The 16,773-nt window shown below is 34.5% G+C and overlaps 1 pseudogene; it reads left to right on the top strand.

The window, feature by feature from the left end:
• Window positions 1-13,617, top strand: part of LOC126886200 (jerky protein-like) — a 55,347-nt pseudogene extending 41,730 nt beyond the window's left edge.
• Window positions 13,618-16,773: the final 3,156 nt, after the last annotated feature.

Here is a 16,773-nt window from a genome sequence, read left to right as displayed (position 1 = left end):
ATAGACTGGTCTCGAAAATCTTTGTTATTGTCTCGGCCGTTAATGGATTACGTAGACGCGCTGTATATTAAAATCAAACACCACAGATATAGATATTAAAATAACAAATATCTTACTTTTTTCATTGCTTGTTATTGCTTGTTATCGAATCCGTTGCAATGTTCCGTGCAAAACTGTTGTAACTCTGTTACATTAGAGTTACAACAGTTTTGCACGGAACTTATGTTCAAAAACGGAAAATAGTTAAACTGTTGTTGTTGTAATATTTAGCCCATTAAGCATTTGAAAGTTACTAAAGTTTTACAGGGGATAGATATGCATGTTTACAATAAAATTCCATGATTATTTCATTTTCATAAAATTTTGAGTTACTGCAGTCTTGCACTGAGGGCAGTGGCGGCCCGTGAGGTAGTGCCATAGAGCCATGGCACTACCTTGCTAACTATCCATAAACATATTTTTTATCTTCAAAACTTTTTAATTCCTATTAATTTTTTTGTGTGTATTTCTTTTGATCTTCATAAATTATATAAAATATGGCAACTATGGGTGCAATACAATCCCTGCCGACAGCGGAGAGTATTCGACAGGAGAATCTCCTTCGCGCCGAAGTCAGTACTGGCACGAGTAAAGAGAGAAAGATTTTACGAGCATTATATGTAAGTGACGGAGAAAGAGCTATATTGGACTATTAGTATTGGGACCGTGCAAGTTCAGCAAAGCGACCTCTATTTCTACGCTCTGTACTTTTATTCGCACTTTTAATTATATTGGCCAATTATATTAGTCCTGGTTGCTGGATAATTGTCAAGACCATAGTCCAAAAAAATAATAAGAAGAAAAAATAAGATGCAGGTTATGTTTAGCAAACGTAAACAATTGTATGTAGTAAATAAAATCAGTTATTAAAATGCAGTACTGCAAGCAAAATACAATTAATTAAATTTACCTTTATATAATAATTGCATATCATATCAATATTGTGGAGCAATATATAATTTTTCTGCGTCAATGACAGAAGGTATGAAATATACGTCAATTTGACAATTTCAATTGACAATATGAATTATTTAAGATAGTTGCAATATTTCTCCGCGACTCGCGCACGTTCGTTTCTCGTTTCCCTTTCCAAGTACTTGCACACCGCGAATACCTTAACATTAGAATCTCTGTGCCAGGCACGAGGGTATGAAGCCAGGTCTATTTATTTTGAGTTTCTTTACGTGCTGGTTTGTCGCTTTTATTATGTATATTTTCTGTTAAAAAGTTTTTGTATTTATAATTAAACTTTTAGTGCATCATGATCGTGGGTATTTTGATAATATTTTGATTATTTATTAAGTTTAATTTATTAATTGACAAAGATTAGTATTTTAAAAATTTTTTGGTGGTTTTTCGCTAGAAAAAAAAAAACTACAAATGTTATAAGGTGTTGTGGAGCTTTCGAGTTAGCTTTAAGAGGTCACGACGAAAAAGAAAATTCAGAAAATAGAGGCATATTTAAGGAGCTGGTCAATTTTAGCGCCGAATTAGACAACGGCTTAAAGGTTCATATTATTCAAAGTACCAGATCTTTCAAAGGTCTACCTTCTCCGGACATTTAGTTGCTTCTAATTTATTTATGTCGGAGAAGTTTTCTGCTTATAAGCATCAGTTCTCCGAATCATTTCTTAATGAACCATGGAGACAATTTTAATTTTTAAGCAAAACTCGGTTTAAAACTGAATTAGATGTAGGTACTGTATTAGCGAGACGAATTAAGTACTACCTCTGGGGCTGTTTCGCTATCGGTTTTATTGTAGAGGGAAGGTTTAAAAAGCACATTTGAAGAAACTATTAAACTTTTAAGTATTTTAGTTACCATTCCTATATCAACATCTGAAGCAGAACGCTGTTTTTCGATGTTTACATCGAAACCTAGTGCTTTAGGTATGCTATCTGCAGAAAAGCATTTTGTAAATTGTATTGATAATTTTAATTATAAAGTCATTGAAAACTTTGCAACCAAAAAATAGGAGAATGAACTTCATATATCGTAAACTTTAAAAGTGACATTACAAAAATTTGTGCATGTGTGTGAATAATGAAATAGTATTATTTTTATAAATTGGTAAATACAGACTAAATCGTAATAACAATTTTCAAGCACTATCAGCAGTAAATGCTGGTGGTAGGTTAAGAGGTTTTTATTATTAATTAATTTACGGAACTGTTTTGATCAATGTTGGACAATTGCTTGGCACCTCAGATCAATAAACTTAAGATATAAAAGTATCCGCGCATATTTTTTTTTAGTTTTTGTTGTCAGTATACCTTTTTTTGACAATATCGTGAATCCGTCACTAAAAATTTTGGCGGCTGCCCGAGTTGTGGCACTACCTTCTTAAAGTGGTACGAGCCGCCACTGACTGAGGGTGCGATATTACCTATATACTCAGCACGTGACTACCCCTTATTTCGATATTATTTTTTACCAGAGAACAAAAGAATTTATTCATTGTTCTTTAGCGTACTGCGTACTGTAATGTCGGTTGTGATTAGATTAGATTTCATGTTTATCCGCTGTAAATACCATAGCCCTTGCCCCATATTTAGACATGTCTGAGCTGAATAGCCAGAAGCACACTCATAAAACGTGGTGAATGCGCCTAGCGACAAAGCAGCCGCTGGCCGCCCGACAAATGGATGCGTACACGCACTTCCGTGCCATGTTGCCATATTAGGTTCTTTAAGATAACATTAAGTTATGTCAAGAAATATTATTATCGTAAAAACTACTACGCAGGTAAAATAGAATTGGATTCTATAGTCGTCCCCCTGCATTTATTATTCTTTCATGTAAGTATGTAATATTTTACACATCCCAAGGGATTGAATATCAGCATGGGTATTTCTATTATCATTTTTCTGTATGAGTTAAATTATTATTAAAGTTATCTTTGATGGAGTGTGACCGTGTGACGTGGCATGCTTCACCAGTTTACGTCGGCAAAGAGAAATAGAAAATAATCGTGACTAGACATCTCGTAACGCGACAGTTCGTAACCGGACAATTGGTAACGGACAACTCGTAACAGCGACATTTCGTAACTATACAAATTCGTAACGGACAATTCATAACGTAAATACAAATTGAAGTATTCTGTTTATTTTTGTTGTTAAAGTCGAAACTAACTGTTATTACAGTTACAATAATTGAAATTATGTTTATCAATTTAACGAAATAGTAGGTACCTGGATAAACAAGTTTAACACATTTTATATTTGTGTTACAGAATATATTAAAAGTCTTTTTCTACAATTGTGTTAAAAATTCAATTTTTAGCACTCCATACGTGCGTTAAAAATGCTACTTTAAGGCACTAGTGCTTTAAAATATTTTTAAGGCACTGCAGTTCGTATTGACCGTATAGGCAATTTTGATGTATTGTCAAAAAAATATAAAAATAGAATGTCAGTCAAGTTCAAGTAAAAGTTTTTGTAGATATTGTCCTGTAATTACGTTTGTAGAAAAAATATTGTATGATATGCGTGTTAAAAGTACATTTTTAAGGCACTCATGTGAATTGCAGAACTCACTATCGCTCATTCTGCAAACTTTCACATGCATGCCTTAAACGTGTAGGTACTTTTAACACTTATATCATAAATAACTATTAAACACATACAAACTTTAAATATTTAAATACATACAAACTTTTAACAATATTTTTAAAAATTTATACCTCTTATTATTCCTTAAATTTGCATATATTCTTTTTCTCATGATCATCTTTCAGTGCGTCACAGTTTTCCGATTTCTTTCTAACGGATTAAATTGTATGTGACAGAAAAAAAGGCACGTCCGTGATTACAGACATTTACAACATTTATTCTAGTTATTCTAGTTGTCGATAGATGGCGCCATAATAAAAAAATAATTTTTTTAACGAAAAGCCCCAGATACAGAGTTTACTACCTTTTAAACAATTAGAATAATTGAAATAAAAATATAATAAACAATATTTTAAATCTAAGACTTTTCGTTAATAAACTGCTTTCTGGCTGCATCCCGTATCTCCGGATTTTACAATATCTAATCACAAGCACTGGCGGATCCAGGGGGGATGTCATGGGGTCATGACCCCCCCATAATTGTAAACCCACGTATCCTACGTTTGGTAAGACTAAGTCACTTTGCATCAGAGATAGGTAATTAAATCACCCTCAAGACCCATGACCCCCCCCCCAAACAAAATTTCTGGATCCGCCACTGATCACAAGAGACGACGAAAGTAGGAGAAAGCAAATATAGGACGCTTAGGCCACGCATTTACCTTCCCTTCGTCCAGGAAAAGGACCGAAAGATAGTTTCTAAATACTCAAACTGAGTAAAAATGAAAAAGATAAAAAAGATCAAGGCAGGTTTTGTTTATATTTGATTCAGAGTTGGACCACCATCTCCATATAGCTATTTCAGCATCCTTATGCCTCATCAGTGAAGCTCAGAAGTCTCAACTCTGAAGGAAATACAAACAATTCTGCCAATTTAAGGCAAACCATCGCAATGCAATGAACCCACCTCTGAGACGCAATTTAGCGACATCTCTCGTATTACGAGGAAAACAACGAAAAGCCCCAGATACAAAGTTTACTACCTTTTAAACAATTAGAATAATTGAAATAAAAATATAATAAACAATATTTTAAATCTAAGACTTTTCGTTAATAAACTGCTTTCTGGCTGTCTCCCGTATCTCCAAATTTTACAATATATAATCACAAGAGACGACGAAAGTAGGAGAAAGCAAATAGAGGACGCTTAGGCCAAGCATTTACCTTCCCTTTGTCAAGGAAAAGGACCGAAAGACAGTTTCTAAATACTAGTAGTATTCTAAATACTGGTAGTAAACTTTGTATCTGGGGCTTTTCGTTGTTTTCCTCGTAATACGAGAGATGTCGCTAAATTGCGTCTCAGAGGTGGGTTCATTGCATTGCGATGGTTTGCCTTAAATTGGCAGAATTGTTTGTATTTCCTTCAGAGTTGAGACTTCTGAGCTTCACTGATGAGGCATAAGGATGCTGAAATATCTATATGGAGATGGTGGTCCAACTCTGAATCAAATATAAACAAAACCTGCCTTGATCTTTTTTATCTTTTTCATTTTTACTCAGTTTGAGTATTTAGAAACTGTCTTTCGGTCCTTTTCCTTGACGAAGGGAAGGTAAATGCGTGGCCTAAGCGTCCTCTATTTGCTTTCTCCTACTTTCGTCGTCTCTTGTGATTATATATTGTAAAATTCGGAGATACGGGATGCAGCCAGAAAGCAGTTTATTAACGAAAAGTCTTAGATTTAAAATATTGTTTATTATATTTTTATTTCAATTATTCTAATTGTTTAAAAGGTAGTAAACTTTGTATCTGGGGCTTTTCGTTGTTTTCCTCGTAATACGGGAGATGTCGCTAAATTGCGTCTCAGAGGTGGGTTCATTGCATTGCGATGGTTTGCCTTAAATTGGCAGAATTGTTTGTATTTCCTTCAGAGTTGAGACTTCTGAGCTTCACTGATGAGGCATAAGGATGCTGAAATAGCTATATGGAGATGGTGGTCCAACTCTGAATCAAATATAAACAAAACCTGCCTTGATCTTTTTATCTTTAAATTTTTTTTTAATTAGGTAATAATATTACAGATATAATCTGTATAATTTATAAGACTATACAAATCAAAGAAAATACCATTTTATAAATGCAAGAAACACATTTGATTTGTTTTTATTCCAAATTGAAAATAAAATGTGACAACTGTCAGATTTAACTAAAATGTCATGTTGGAATAAATGTCATAAATGTGTATTATCACTAGAGATGCATCGAGTCAAACTAGTTTGATTTTATTCAACAAACTTGACTTGACTTGAAAATCAAACTTTTTTTGTAAAAAAGTTTGACTTGACTTGATTTCGATATCTTTAGGTTTGACTTGAAATCAAACTTCTTCAAACAGTTTGAAGTTTGAATGTCATATTGGCAACGTGTTTATTTCCAATTCTAATCGAGAACGTACGGATTTTGTTGTGACTTATTTGGATAGGTCTGAATCGGTATTCTGCTACTCCGCAAATTAGTTTGTAGTTCATATTTAGACGTCCATGTTTGGCTTGTTTATTACGTTCGTTTTGAAGTGTGTGGCTTTGGGAGATAATATCTGAATGTGGATATTTTTCGGTTCAGAATAAGTACCAGAACAAATTGAGTCTGATATTGAAGGTATTCCCACTGCAAAAATTAAGAGAAACAATCTGTAGTCGAAGCAGTATTAATTAAGAAAAATAAATATACTGATTTATTTGATGTTGCGGCAGGTGATTTCAAAACAATGAAAATTGCAAAGTGCATACATACTTCTATTATGTAAAAATAAAGAACAGCGTTATAAAATCACAAACAGTGAACTAATTCTTTAAAAGGACAGCGTTATGCATAACTCGACCAAGCGCCATTTCTTTAAAATCGAGATAACAGCGGATTCTGGTGACACATAGCTAAAACTATCTTGGAAATATCCCTGTTATTGTCACGTTAACGCTTACTAAGAAAAACAAAAATAAACCAAGCGACATTCTGTCTATTAAGGGTTTTTAGTTTTGCATAACAAGACTATATTCATATCTGCCATTCTTAACTGCCATTCATAACTACCATTCATAACTGCCATATATCCATAACTGCCATTCATAACAGTTTCGCAATTGTAGACTAAGCGCCGACTTTGGTCTGTTTATGCTAAACTAAGCGTTTGGCCAGAATAACAGTTTTGTCCTCATTAATGTACACATTAATTTTAAAGTTTCCGTCAAAAAATGATGGAATTTTTTTAAAGTGAAAATGTTTTGTTTATATATATATATATATATATATATATATATATATATATATATATATATATATATATATATATATATATGTAATTAAATTGAAAAATACAAATAATCTTTATAAAATCTTTTTATTATGTCTAACGTGCTATGTACTAAGAATATAGTATAAGGTATAAGTCATAAAATGGACCTTTCGGGATTCTTCTATATTTTGAATTTTGAATGTCTATTAATTATTTCTGTAAAGAGTATAAATCAATAGCCTGTTTTTCCTGTATAAACATTGATTTTATTCCAACCGTACAACTTTTAATTTCAAAAGTCTGCTTTGTAAGGTACAGGTCAACTTCTACTGTTAGTACCTTCTGCTTTCACTTCTTGACTTATACTTTTAGTACACACCACATGTTATGAGATTCTAGGGCGCTTGTATTGAAAAAATGTAGATAATCCAAATTTGACCATAAAATTTCAAGGAATTAACATCCTTAAAAAGGGGTTGGTACGGAAACAGATTTTTGAGGTTCTTTGTTTTCTTCCTTTTTAACTTTCCTAAACCTTTTTTTATGACTTTCGTTCTGTCGTTGAAGACGCTGCCGATGTTTATTGTTATCGGTTATAAAAGCAGAAAATTATAAAAATAGCTAGATCCCATTTAAACCAAAAACTGTTCATTTAGTATTTTTTTATTTAATTTTGTTGTGCGTGCTAAAAAATAGTTTACTGTGAAAGTGTCAGTGTTCTATTGTACATGATTTTTTAAAATGAGTAGAGGGAAACAAATACTAAAATTATTGGAACTAAAGGATGATTTATATGGCACTCAATGTATTATTAAATTTCTTATCTTAATTGGCAACTGACATGTCTATCTCAACAAAAAAGTATATAAAAAAATTTAAAAAAATAAAATACAGGATCTTTTGTAAAAGGTATATTTAAAAGACCCTAATAATGGTTACATCACAAAACAAAACGTTTTCGGATTAACAAGTAATCCATCATCAGTGTTAAGCCAATAACATGCATGCGTGAGCCACCAAAAAGTTATGGGTAAAAACCCTTTAAAAGATATAGTTGACACTCAATTTTCAATATGTGAGATTCATCCCTTTCATATCACATCCACGTGGGTTAGAGTCCTGTGTTGCCCTGGGTAATATCCAGGAATATTTGCAACATCTAACTATTTTAAACATAATATGTAGTATAATGTAAGATCTACCTTTTAAAGGGTTTTTACCCATAACTTTTTGGTGGCTCACGCATGCATGTTATTGGCTTAACACTGATGATGGATTACTTGTTAATCCGAAAACGTTTTGTTTTGTGATGCAACCCTTATTAGGGTCTTTTAAATATACATTTTACGAAGGATCCTGTATTTTTGTGATTTATGGTATACAGCCAGCTACAGGAATTTTATTTTCCTCGTGGATTGTTAAAAATTTATATCTACGAAAACAGTTTGAATTTTCAAACCTGTACGATTGACCAGTTTGACTTGACTTGAATTATTTGTCAGAAGGATTGACTTGAGTTTGACTTGAACTTAAGTCAAACTCAAGTCAAATTCAAACATTCAAGTCAAACTTGTGCAACTCTAATTATCACGGACTTACCCTTTTTCCTATAATTTGTTACGCACTGAAAAATGCTCATGAAAAGGAAAATACCTACTTAGACAAAGGAATAATGAAGTAATTTGTGAAATCTTTATTTTTCTAAGTAAAGTATTTTATTTAAATAATTTTTATTTGCGTGTAAATACTTTTATTATATTCTGAAACACAAAATATGAAATGTCTTAAAATGTTTATCCTGATACCGATTCGTTAAATTGATAAATATACCTAATTTCATTTATAATTTGTAATAACAGTAGTTTCCACGTTAACAAAAATAAACAGCATAATTCAATTTGGACGTTACGAATTGTCCCTTACGAACTTTTATAGTTACCAACTTTCGTCGTTACGAAGTGTCGCCGTTACGAACTGTCGCTGTTACGGTTACGAATTGTCCGTTGCCAATTGTCCGGTTACGAACTGTCGCGTTACGAGATGTCATGGAACCGAAAATAATATATAAGCGAAAGGCCACACGGGTGATAATTTACGGCGCCGTAAGAGCAGTAAGTAAACCTGACGAGGCATTGGTTCATTGGTTGACTAACTCATATTTCATCTACAATTCGTTCGTACAGTGCCGTAAATTATCGCCGTGTGGCCTTAGCCTTATAGTGAACAGAAAAGAGAGCACGGGTGGCACTCCGCGTTACTGTGAAATTAATAAATATTTGCTTTTTGATAAAATCGGTCTGACCGTGTCTGTTTTCTAGACCACCAATTATGTACTCTGGGGGTCCGTTTCGGGAACCTATGACACATCCGGGGTCCGCATTTAATGCTGCCTGTTTCTGGTTGTTTTTTTTTTCTGCAACTATAGTGTTCAACAATTCTATGGAACATATTTGAAAAATAATGCATTTCAATTAAATTTAGTAATAGCTTACGTTGAGGGGGTGAAGGTTTGAAAATTTTTAAATTTTCGATTTTTTTATTGTTTTAAGTGAAGGTACATAACTTCAAGAAGTCTTCAAGAAAATTTCAGATCGATAGATTGAAAATTACCGGAAATACAGCATGATAATAATAATATCTTTGCTAGCGAGCTTGAGCGTAGTGAGAAACGTGTTCCCCTTCTCCTTTGCAATTTACTCCACGATTTACAAATATATTCCGGCGTGCATCACTTTACCTTTTACACACAAAAAAGATATTGAAAATAAAAGTTGTCATAAGTTTAAACTCATTATTCTCAAAACTGCTTTATTCAAAGGCGGTGGACATTGTAAGAAAACTACTCAACCGATCCACCTAAAATTTTGCATACATTTTCTTTACACATTTCATGAGGTAACGGTGTAGAGATATTTTTTGTTTAACAATAATAAATATGTTGATCGTCACCGTTTTTTACGAAAAGTTTCGTTATTTTAAATTCTGAGTGATACCAAAAACTCAAAAACGGTTAAAACTAAAAACTCGACAGCGTTACCTCAAGAAACTCATAGGCTAATAAGATCTTTTTGAATTTTTTATTTCCCATGGTCCAACGACGAGTTCTAACGTCCACAGCAAAATCCATTTTTTTTGAGGTCTCTGTAAAAATTTGCTACTGTTTGCTTATTTTTCAATATTTTTTTTAATGTACTTTGAATTGTACTGAATATGATTATTTAATTTAAAAATAAAATAATTCTACCACAGTTTCAAAAAAAAATCTGAAATCTTTTCAAACACTATATTATTCTGAATTTAATGACGGTCCGCACAAAACTAGCCTACGGTCCGTATGCGGACCGAGGTCCCCTATTTGGTGACCCCTCTTCTAGAGTATTGAGGGTACACGACAAGTGTTGGCGGTAGAAATTTTAGTCTTCTTCTTCTTTTTGTGTAGACGTGACGTCATTCCATCGTTTTCTTGGTCTTCCCACTGATCGTCTTCCTATTAGGAAACCGTCTCTCGCCGTCCTTACTACTCTATGTGTTGTCGTTAGGCTTATGTGGTCGTTCCATTCTACGCTTCTGTTTTTTACCCAGTTATTAACATTTTCCACCTTCCATCTCCTTCGTATATCTGCACTTCTAGTTCTATCCCAAAGTGTTTTACCATCGATTTTTTGAAGAGTTTTCATCTCTGCTGTATCTATCAACCGTTGTATCCTCTGTGTCGGGTTTTAGCCGCTAGCCGAGATCGAAGGGTCTGTTTCAGCTTCTGACTTTCTTTGAACTGTCCGAGAGAAACATACAAGGTGTTCCATTAAAAATAAAGATGATAGACAATACTAGACTGGCGTGAATCACCCTGTATCTACATTTAGATTTATGTTTAAAAGCGTGCATTTAAATTTCAAAGTTGACCTGTACCAGCGTTTTTTATAATTTTCTCAAAAATGGATTTAAACAATTTTAGTCCATACGCAGTTTTTACACTGTATAATTTCAAAATTTCACGACAGTTTTTTTAAAATAACGGCAGAAATAATTTTTTCCCATTTTGCAGAATGGTAAAAACAGTAAATTGTTATTTTAATTTAACAATGTTTACATTAATAATTTGACTTATATTTGACAGTTGACAGTTATACTGTACCTACTTGTTAGTTTTAGTACTCTAATAAATTTTGTCAGTTACATAAATAAATTATTTAAAAATGAAAAAATTACTTGATATTTGAGGAAGGTGGAAAAATCATATCTATATTATGGGAGTAACTGCTCCCTCAAATGATTACTGCCCTCCACTACGCGTCGGGCAGTAAACTTCATTCTCGGGAGGAAAAGTAGCACTTTCCTCCATTGTTATACAAATAGCTATTTTCTACGGACGTGCTAAAACAGCCACTTTCCCGCACGCATTTCGTTTCCGAAAGTTGCACATTCCCGCACGGCGTGCAGGAAAGTAGAATACCTTGTATGCCATTATAATTTATAATACATGCAATAAACTAATATTTAGATTTTATTTACAAATTTATCTTATTGTGTTCATGTTTTAATGAAATTAACGCGATTATTTTATTCATAGGAGATTCTGACCAATAGAAAGCTACAGAAATAAAAATTACAGCGATAATTTTTTAATGATTTAAACTTCTAGTCGTATAGTAAGATATTTGATCACGTGTTTAATTCTGTCCAATCAGATTAAAATTATACTGAGTATTATCTACTGTAGAAAATTACCGATACAATTTTTTTAAGTAGATTGTTTCTGTTTATGGCAACCAGTTTCCTAGTTTTGACAACTGTCACATTTAAGAAAATATCCATAATATACCTATTAAAAAATAATCTTACGAATATCGCACGACAGTAAGAATAAATAAGAAAATAATGCTTCATTTTTACTCAAATTTGTTGTCATTGGGCAATAGCCACTCGAGCCCTGCGGGCTCTCGTGTCTATTGCAAGACAACAAATTTTCGAAAAACTGTCGCATTATTTTCAATTTATTCTCACTCTTTTGTGATATTATACCCGATAATTTTTGATAATATCCCGTCGTCAATCATTACGTCAGATGCCCTTCGTTACTACACAAAAATGGACATTCAGTTACATTAATGACAATTAATGTTTTACAACTTGTCACAGAGAACACCAACAAACGGGTTTAGGAAATATTCAGGTGATGATATCAATAAAATATTAGTTAAAATGATTCAAAAAGACAGTTTTGTTCATGAAATAATCGTAGCGAATTACACACGATCTCTAAAATTATTATCAAGTGGTCGCCCTCGTGCCATTTTGACAGAATTTAACTCCCCTTCGGGTGGTGAAATAAAACTGTCAAAGTGTCACTCAGGAAACAAATCGATATGTTTAGAGCTCTCTTGTCATTACTAGGTACTGATAATTTCTTGAAATAGAATTATTTTGACATCATATTTAAAAGTCAAATCAGTAGACAGTAAGAATGGTTTTGAATCGTCTTCATGGAAACCAATATCGCCGTCATGGTAACCAATTGTATTGAAAGTTTGGTTTTGACAATCTTGTTAAAGAACGTACTTTGTGGATTTTCACTCCTAAATAAAAATTGATATAATTCTATTTGGGGTGGCTTTTTTCCAAACGTACGGCCCTAGAAAAAATATTGTTCCTAACTCATGCGGAAAGTGTTTTTCCCGCACTCAACTGCTTGCCCGAACTCCGCTTTCGCGTCGTTCGGGTCAAAGGCAGTCTCGTGCAGGAAAGTATCACTTTCCGTACTAGTTAAGAAAATAACTACATAATATTATATCCTAATATATAAGTATACAAAAATTACAATAAAAATGCACTAGAAATAAACAAAACCAAGACACGTTGAATGTTATAAGGAGCACTAACCATGATTTACAATGTACCTATATACATTGTAAATCATGATTTGGGAGTGCTCCTGGTAACATTCAACGTGTCTTGGTTTGTTTATTTCTAGTGCATCTCTATTGTGAATTTAGTATAGTGATTTTGCCCATGCGACGAGAGACCCATGCAATTTCCATCTACAGTATCTCCACTCATTTTTTTCTGACTTCCTTCTATTTTATCGTACCTACCACCTACCACCCTCCAAGTTTTCTGACTTCCGCCAATTTTTTGACCCCATCCAATTTTTCCTGAATCCCTTCAATGTTTTATGAGTCCCTCCAATTTTATCGTGTCTACCTTTTTCCTTACCCTCTCTAATTTATTCTGACTCTCTCTAATTTTTCCTTACTACCATTAATTTTTCCTGGCTACCTCTAATTTTTTTCAAGTCTGTCGTTGGGCGATGGTATTCACGGACCAATCAGCGCACCAACAGCCCCTCTCACGCACGGCAAACACCGACGATTGGCTCTCTGACCCGGAAAGACCAAAAACGCGTCACCGTCCTCAGAGAAGAATAGAATCTCGGGGATAAAAGGCAGCGTTTTTTCGGTCAGAAGGCCAGTTCGAGTTTAACCTCGTAATCGAAAACTCCTAGGTTCGGTGTTTTGCATCCACCATCCACTTGGAATCTGACTTCTACTTCTTTTTTTTTATATTGATCTTTTTTATACCATTTCTTGTGATATCTCTACTCTAGACCATATACTTGAAAGGTATAGACATTTTTATATTTTGCTATTTTATTGTTGCATTTTTGACTTATTTCTCTTTTATTTTTTTTTAGACTTGTGATATTTCTCTCATTAAATCGCACGCTTGCCCATAAACCAAATCTCGTGACGAAATCTGGCGAAATCAAAACAGCTAGACGCTCGATACTTGCAACACAACATAATGGATACCAGATCCGCCACGCGGTCAAAATCCGAAGACCGTACCAAATCTGACGGGCTAAATTGGGCTGATGAATCCCCATCCAATGCCCCTCGGCAACATGGCGCCCAACTCAAAAACGAACCCACAATCCAAACTCGAACTGCATCCCCAGAAGCATGGATAACAACACTTATACAATCTACAATGGCACTCTCACTCACACAACCATCTAGCGAGACCAGACACACATCACAGCAGAAGATATGGAACTCCAAACCCCCCAGATTCGAGGGACGCGAAACCGAAATACCATCCCAATTTTTAAACAAGGCCGAAAAATTCCTGGAAAAATACGAAGTAGACGAAGAAGACTGGGTTGATTACCTAACAGCAAACTCACTACACGGAGAGGCAAAAACATGGGCAGAGAGTCACAATTCAGCCGAGATAGGCTATAAGAGTTTTAAGACTCGATTTCTAGAAAAATTCGATGACCCCGCACTATTGTCAAACCTCACCGTAAAACTCTATGGCCAAGTTCAACGCAATGAATCAGCGGAGGACTTCATTACACGAAAATCAGCTCTCTTCAGGCGACTACTCCCAGAAATTCCAGAAGAACAGCGATGCAGAGTCATCGCAAATCAACTGCTCCCGCAAATCAGGATCTGCCTGAGACTCGGGATGCCCAAAACGGAGGACAGTCTCAGAATAGTAGCCAAAGAAATGGAAGGAGACGCACAATTCCTAAGACCCAAGCGATACGACAATGCGACTCCACAACGCTCCGAAACACTACAGGAGTGGCGAAACAGAAACCCTCCTAGACAGCGCCGACAGTCCCGGAACTCACAGATGGAAAACTCCAACAGGAGCACCAACTAACTGCTGTTGATGAAGTTGTGTCCCAACTGAGTTCCATATTCAAACGGCCGATGACAGCAGGACTCCCGAATCTCCATGGAAGGATCAACTCAAAAAGGGTCAAGATACTAATTGACACCGGCGTTTCTGGTACTTCGTAAACCATAAACTGATCCAGACTAGGGACCTGCAGACTCGATCGGAACGATTCAGCTGGTGTGCATGGATAGCACGTCTCTCAGCGTAAGGACTACCGAAGTCGAAATCACGATAGATAACTTCTCTACAACAGTATTATGCTTAGTATTGGAAAACCTAAACCACAATTTTGTAGTAGGACTGCTGTGATTAAAACAGGAGGAAATCAACAGGACCACAATTCACTGGGAGTACCATGGAAGCCAACAAACCCTAACCCAATCACTGAAAGCGAACCAGGCACCAACCATCGCTTTTGACACAACTACAGAAACTCATACAACAGTATACTGATGTATTCAACGACCGGTTACGTCAGCCAACTACAAAAGTTACAGAGATGCAAATTGAACGGCCACGCGACCCATAAACGTCAAACCCTACAAGTACTCCAGAGCAAAGAAGAAAATCATGTTCCAGGAAGTGAAATAGATGCAAGCAGCAGGAGTCATCCTACCAAACAAATCACTTTATAACGGCCCGGTGGTTATTATAACCAAGAAGGATGGTACCCCTGTTTATGCGTAGTTTAGACAAGGCTGAATGGAATCATGGTAGATGAAGTCTCCAATAGGCCAACCATCCATGACAGCATTATAGAAATAGATATGAAGATATTTTCAACAGCCTTCAACTTGCCGGATGAGTCGGCATATCAGATTTGGCATGCTTGTGTGGTTCCGATCAGTGGCGAATCAACGGGGAGGGAAAAAGGGGAAATTTTCCCCCTTAACAACGGTTCAAAATTTAAAAAAAAGTTGTTGAAACAGCATGTAGCAATTGCTGAAATGTATTAGCTGACATGAAACTTAAACCAGAGAGACAAAGGGCCTAGCCGCGTAAGATGGTGAAAAGTGCCCCCAACTCGATTTAAATTCCATATTGGCCACTTTTTAGCACATATAGAGGAACTCACTTTCTGAAATTTTTAGCCCCCTAGGTGGTCACGTGACCCCCCTAGAGCCTAATGAGGCTTTTTATGTTTTTGTTTTTTATCTCAGCCGCATCAAGAGCTAGCCAAAAACTTTATTTAAAAAAGTTGTAAGTTTCAAAAAGATCTATACGAAAAAAAATTTTTCTTTATTTTTTGGCGGGAAATTCGAATTTTTAGAACAATTTTAAACCTTTAAATAACACTGAAAAAAAACTAAGACACTCGTTTTTACGAAAATCAATTATAACGTGTATTTTTGCACAGTCTTTTACCCTGAATTTTTTCAGATTTTTAAAATTGGCGAAACGTACCTTTAAAAATAAAAAACCGCATTTTTTTGGTTTTTTTTTCGTTTTTTGATACAAGTTTATACATATTTTTCAAAAAAAGGTAACACCGTCACTAGAATAGGTAAAAAACTGAAAAATAATTGGAGTTTGCTTTATACAATTTTTTTGTAACGCCATCCATTTTCAAGAAAACAAAATTTTACACATTTTTTACGATTTTGCTGAAACTACTGGCAACATTGTAATAAAACTTGGCGGGTTTTAAGAGGTAGTTATTGTGCATGTTTTGACATACAATTAAGGATTTGATATTCATCATTGGCGCGCATAGGGGTAATGGTCTGAACTTTTTAAAGAATAAAGATAGTACGCTACTGACATATTTCAAATTAACAATCGTTTTTGAATTCCTCGTTCAATTTGTGACAAAAAATCTATATTCTTATTTTTTCATACGACGCGCCATTTTATTCTAAAAATAAAAGATCTTAATCCTTACAAAGCATTCGAACTTCTAGTAGTTTCTACATCTACATACATAAACTCATACATCCATTAAAAAAATTAATTCGAATACTTTGGAAGCGTTAAGATATTTTATTTTTTGCAACAAAACGGCGCGTCGTATGAAAAAATGGGAAGATAGATTTTTTGTCACAAATGGATCAAAAATGATTGTTAATTTGAAATATGTCAGTGGCGTACCATCTTTTTTTCTTTAAAAAGTTCAAACCATTACCCGTATGCACTCCAATGATGAATATAAAACTCTTAATTGTATGTCAAAAAATGTAAAATAACTACCTCTTAAAACCTGCCA

Source organism: Diabrotica virgifera, chromosome 6 (genome assembly GCF_917563875.1).
Source record: "Diabrotica virgifera virgifera chromosome 6, PGI_DIABVI_V3a".
NCBI lineage: Eukaryota > Metazoa > Arthropoda > Insecta > Coleoptera > Chrysomelidae > Diabrotica > Diabrotica virgifera.
This window is presented reverse-complemented; position numbering and strand designations above follow the sequence as displayed.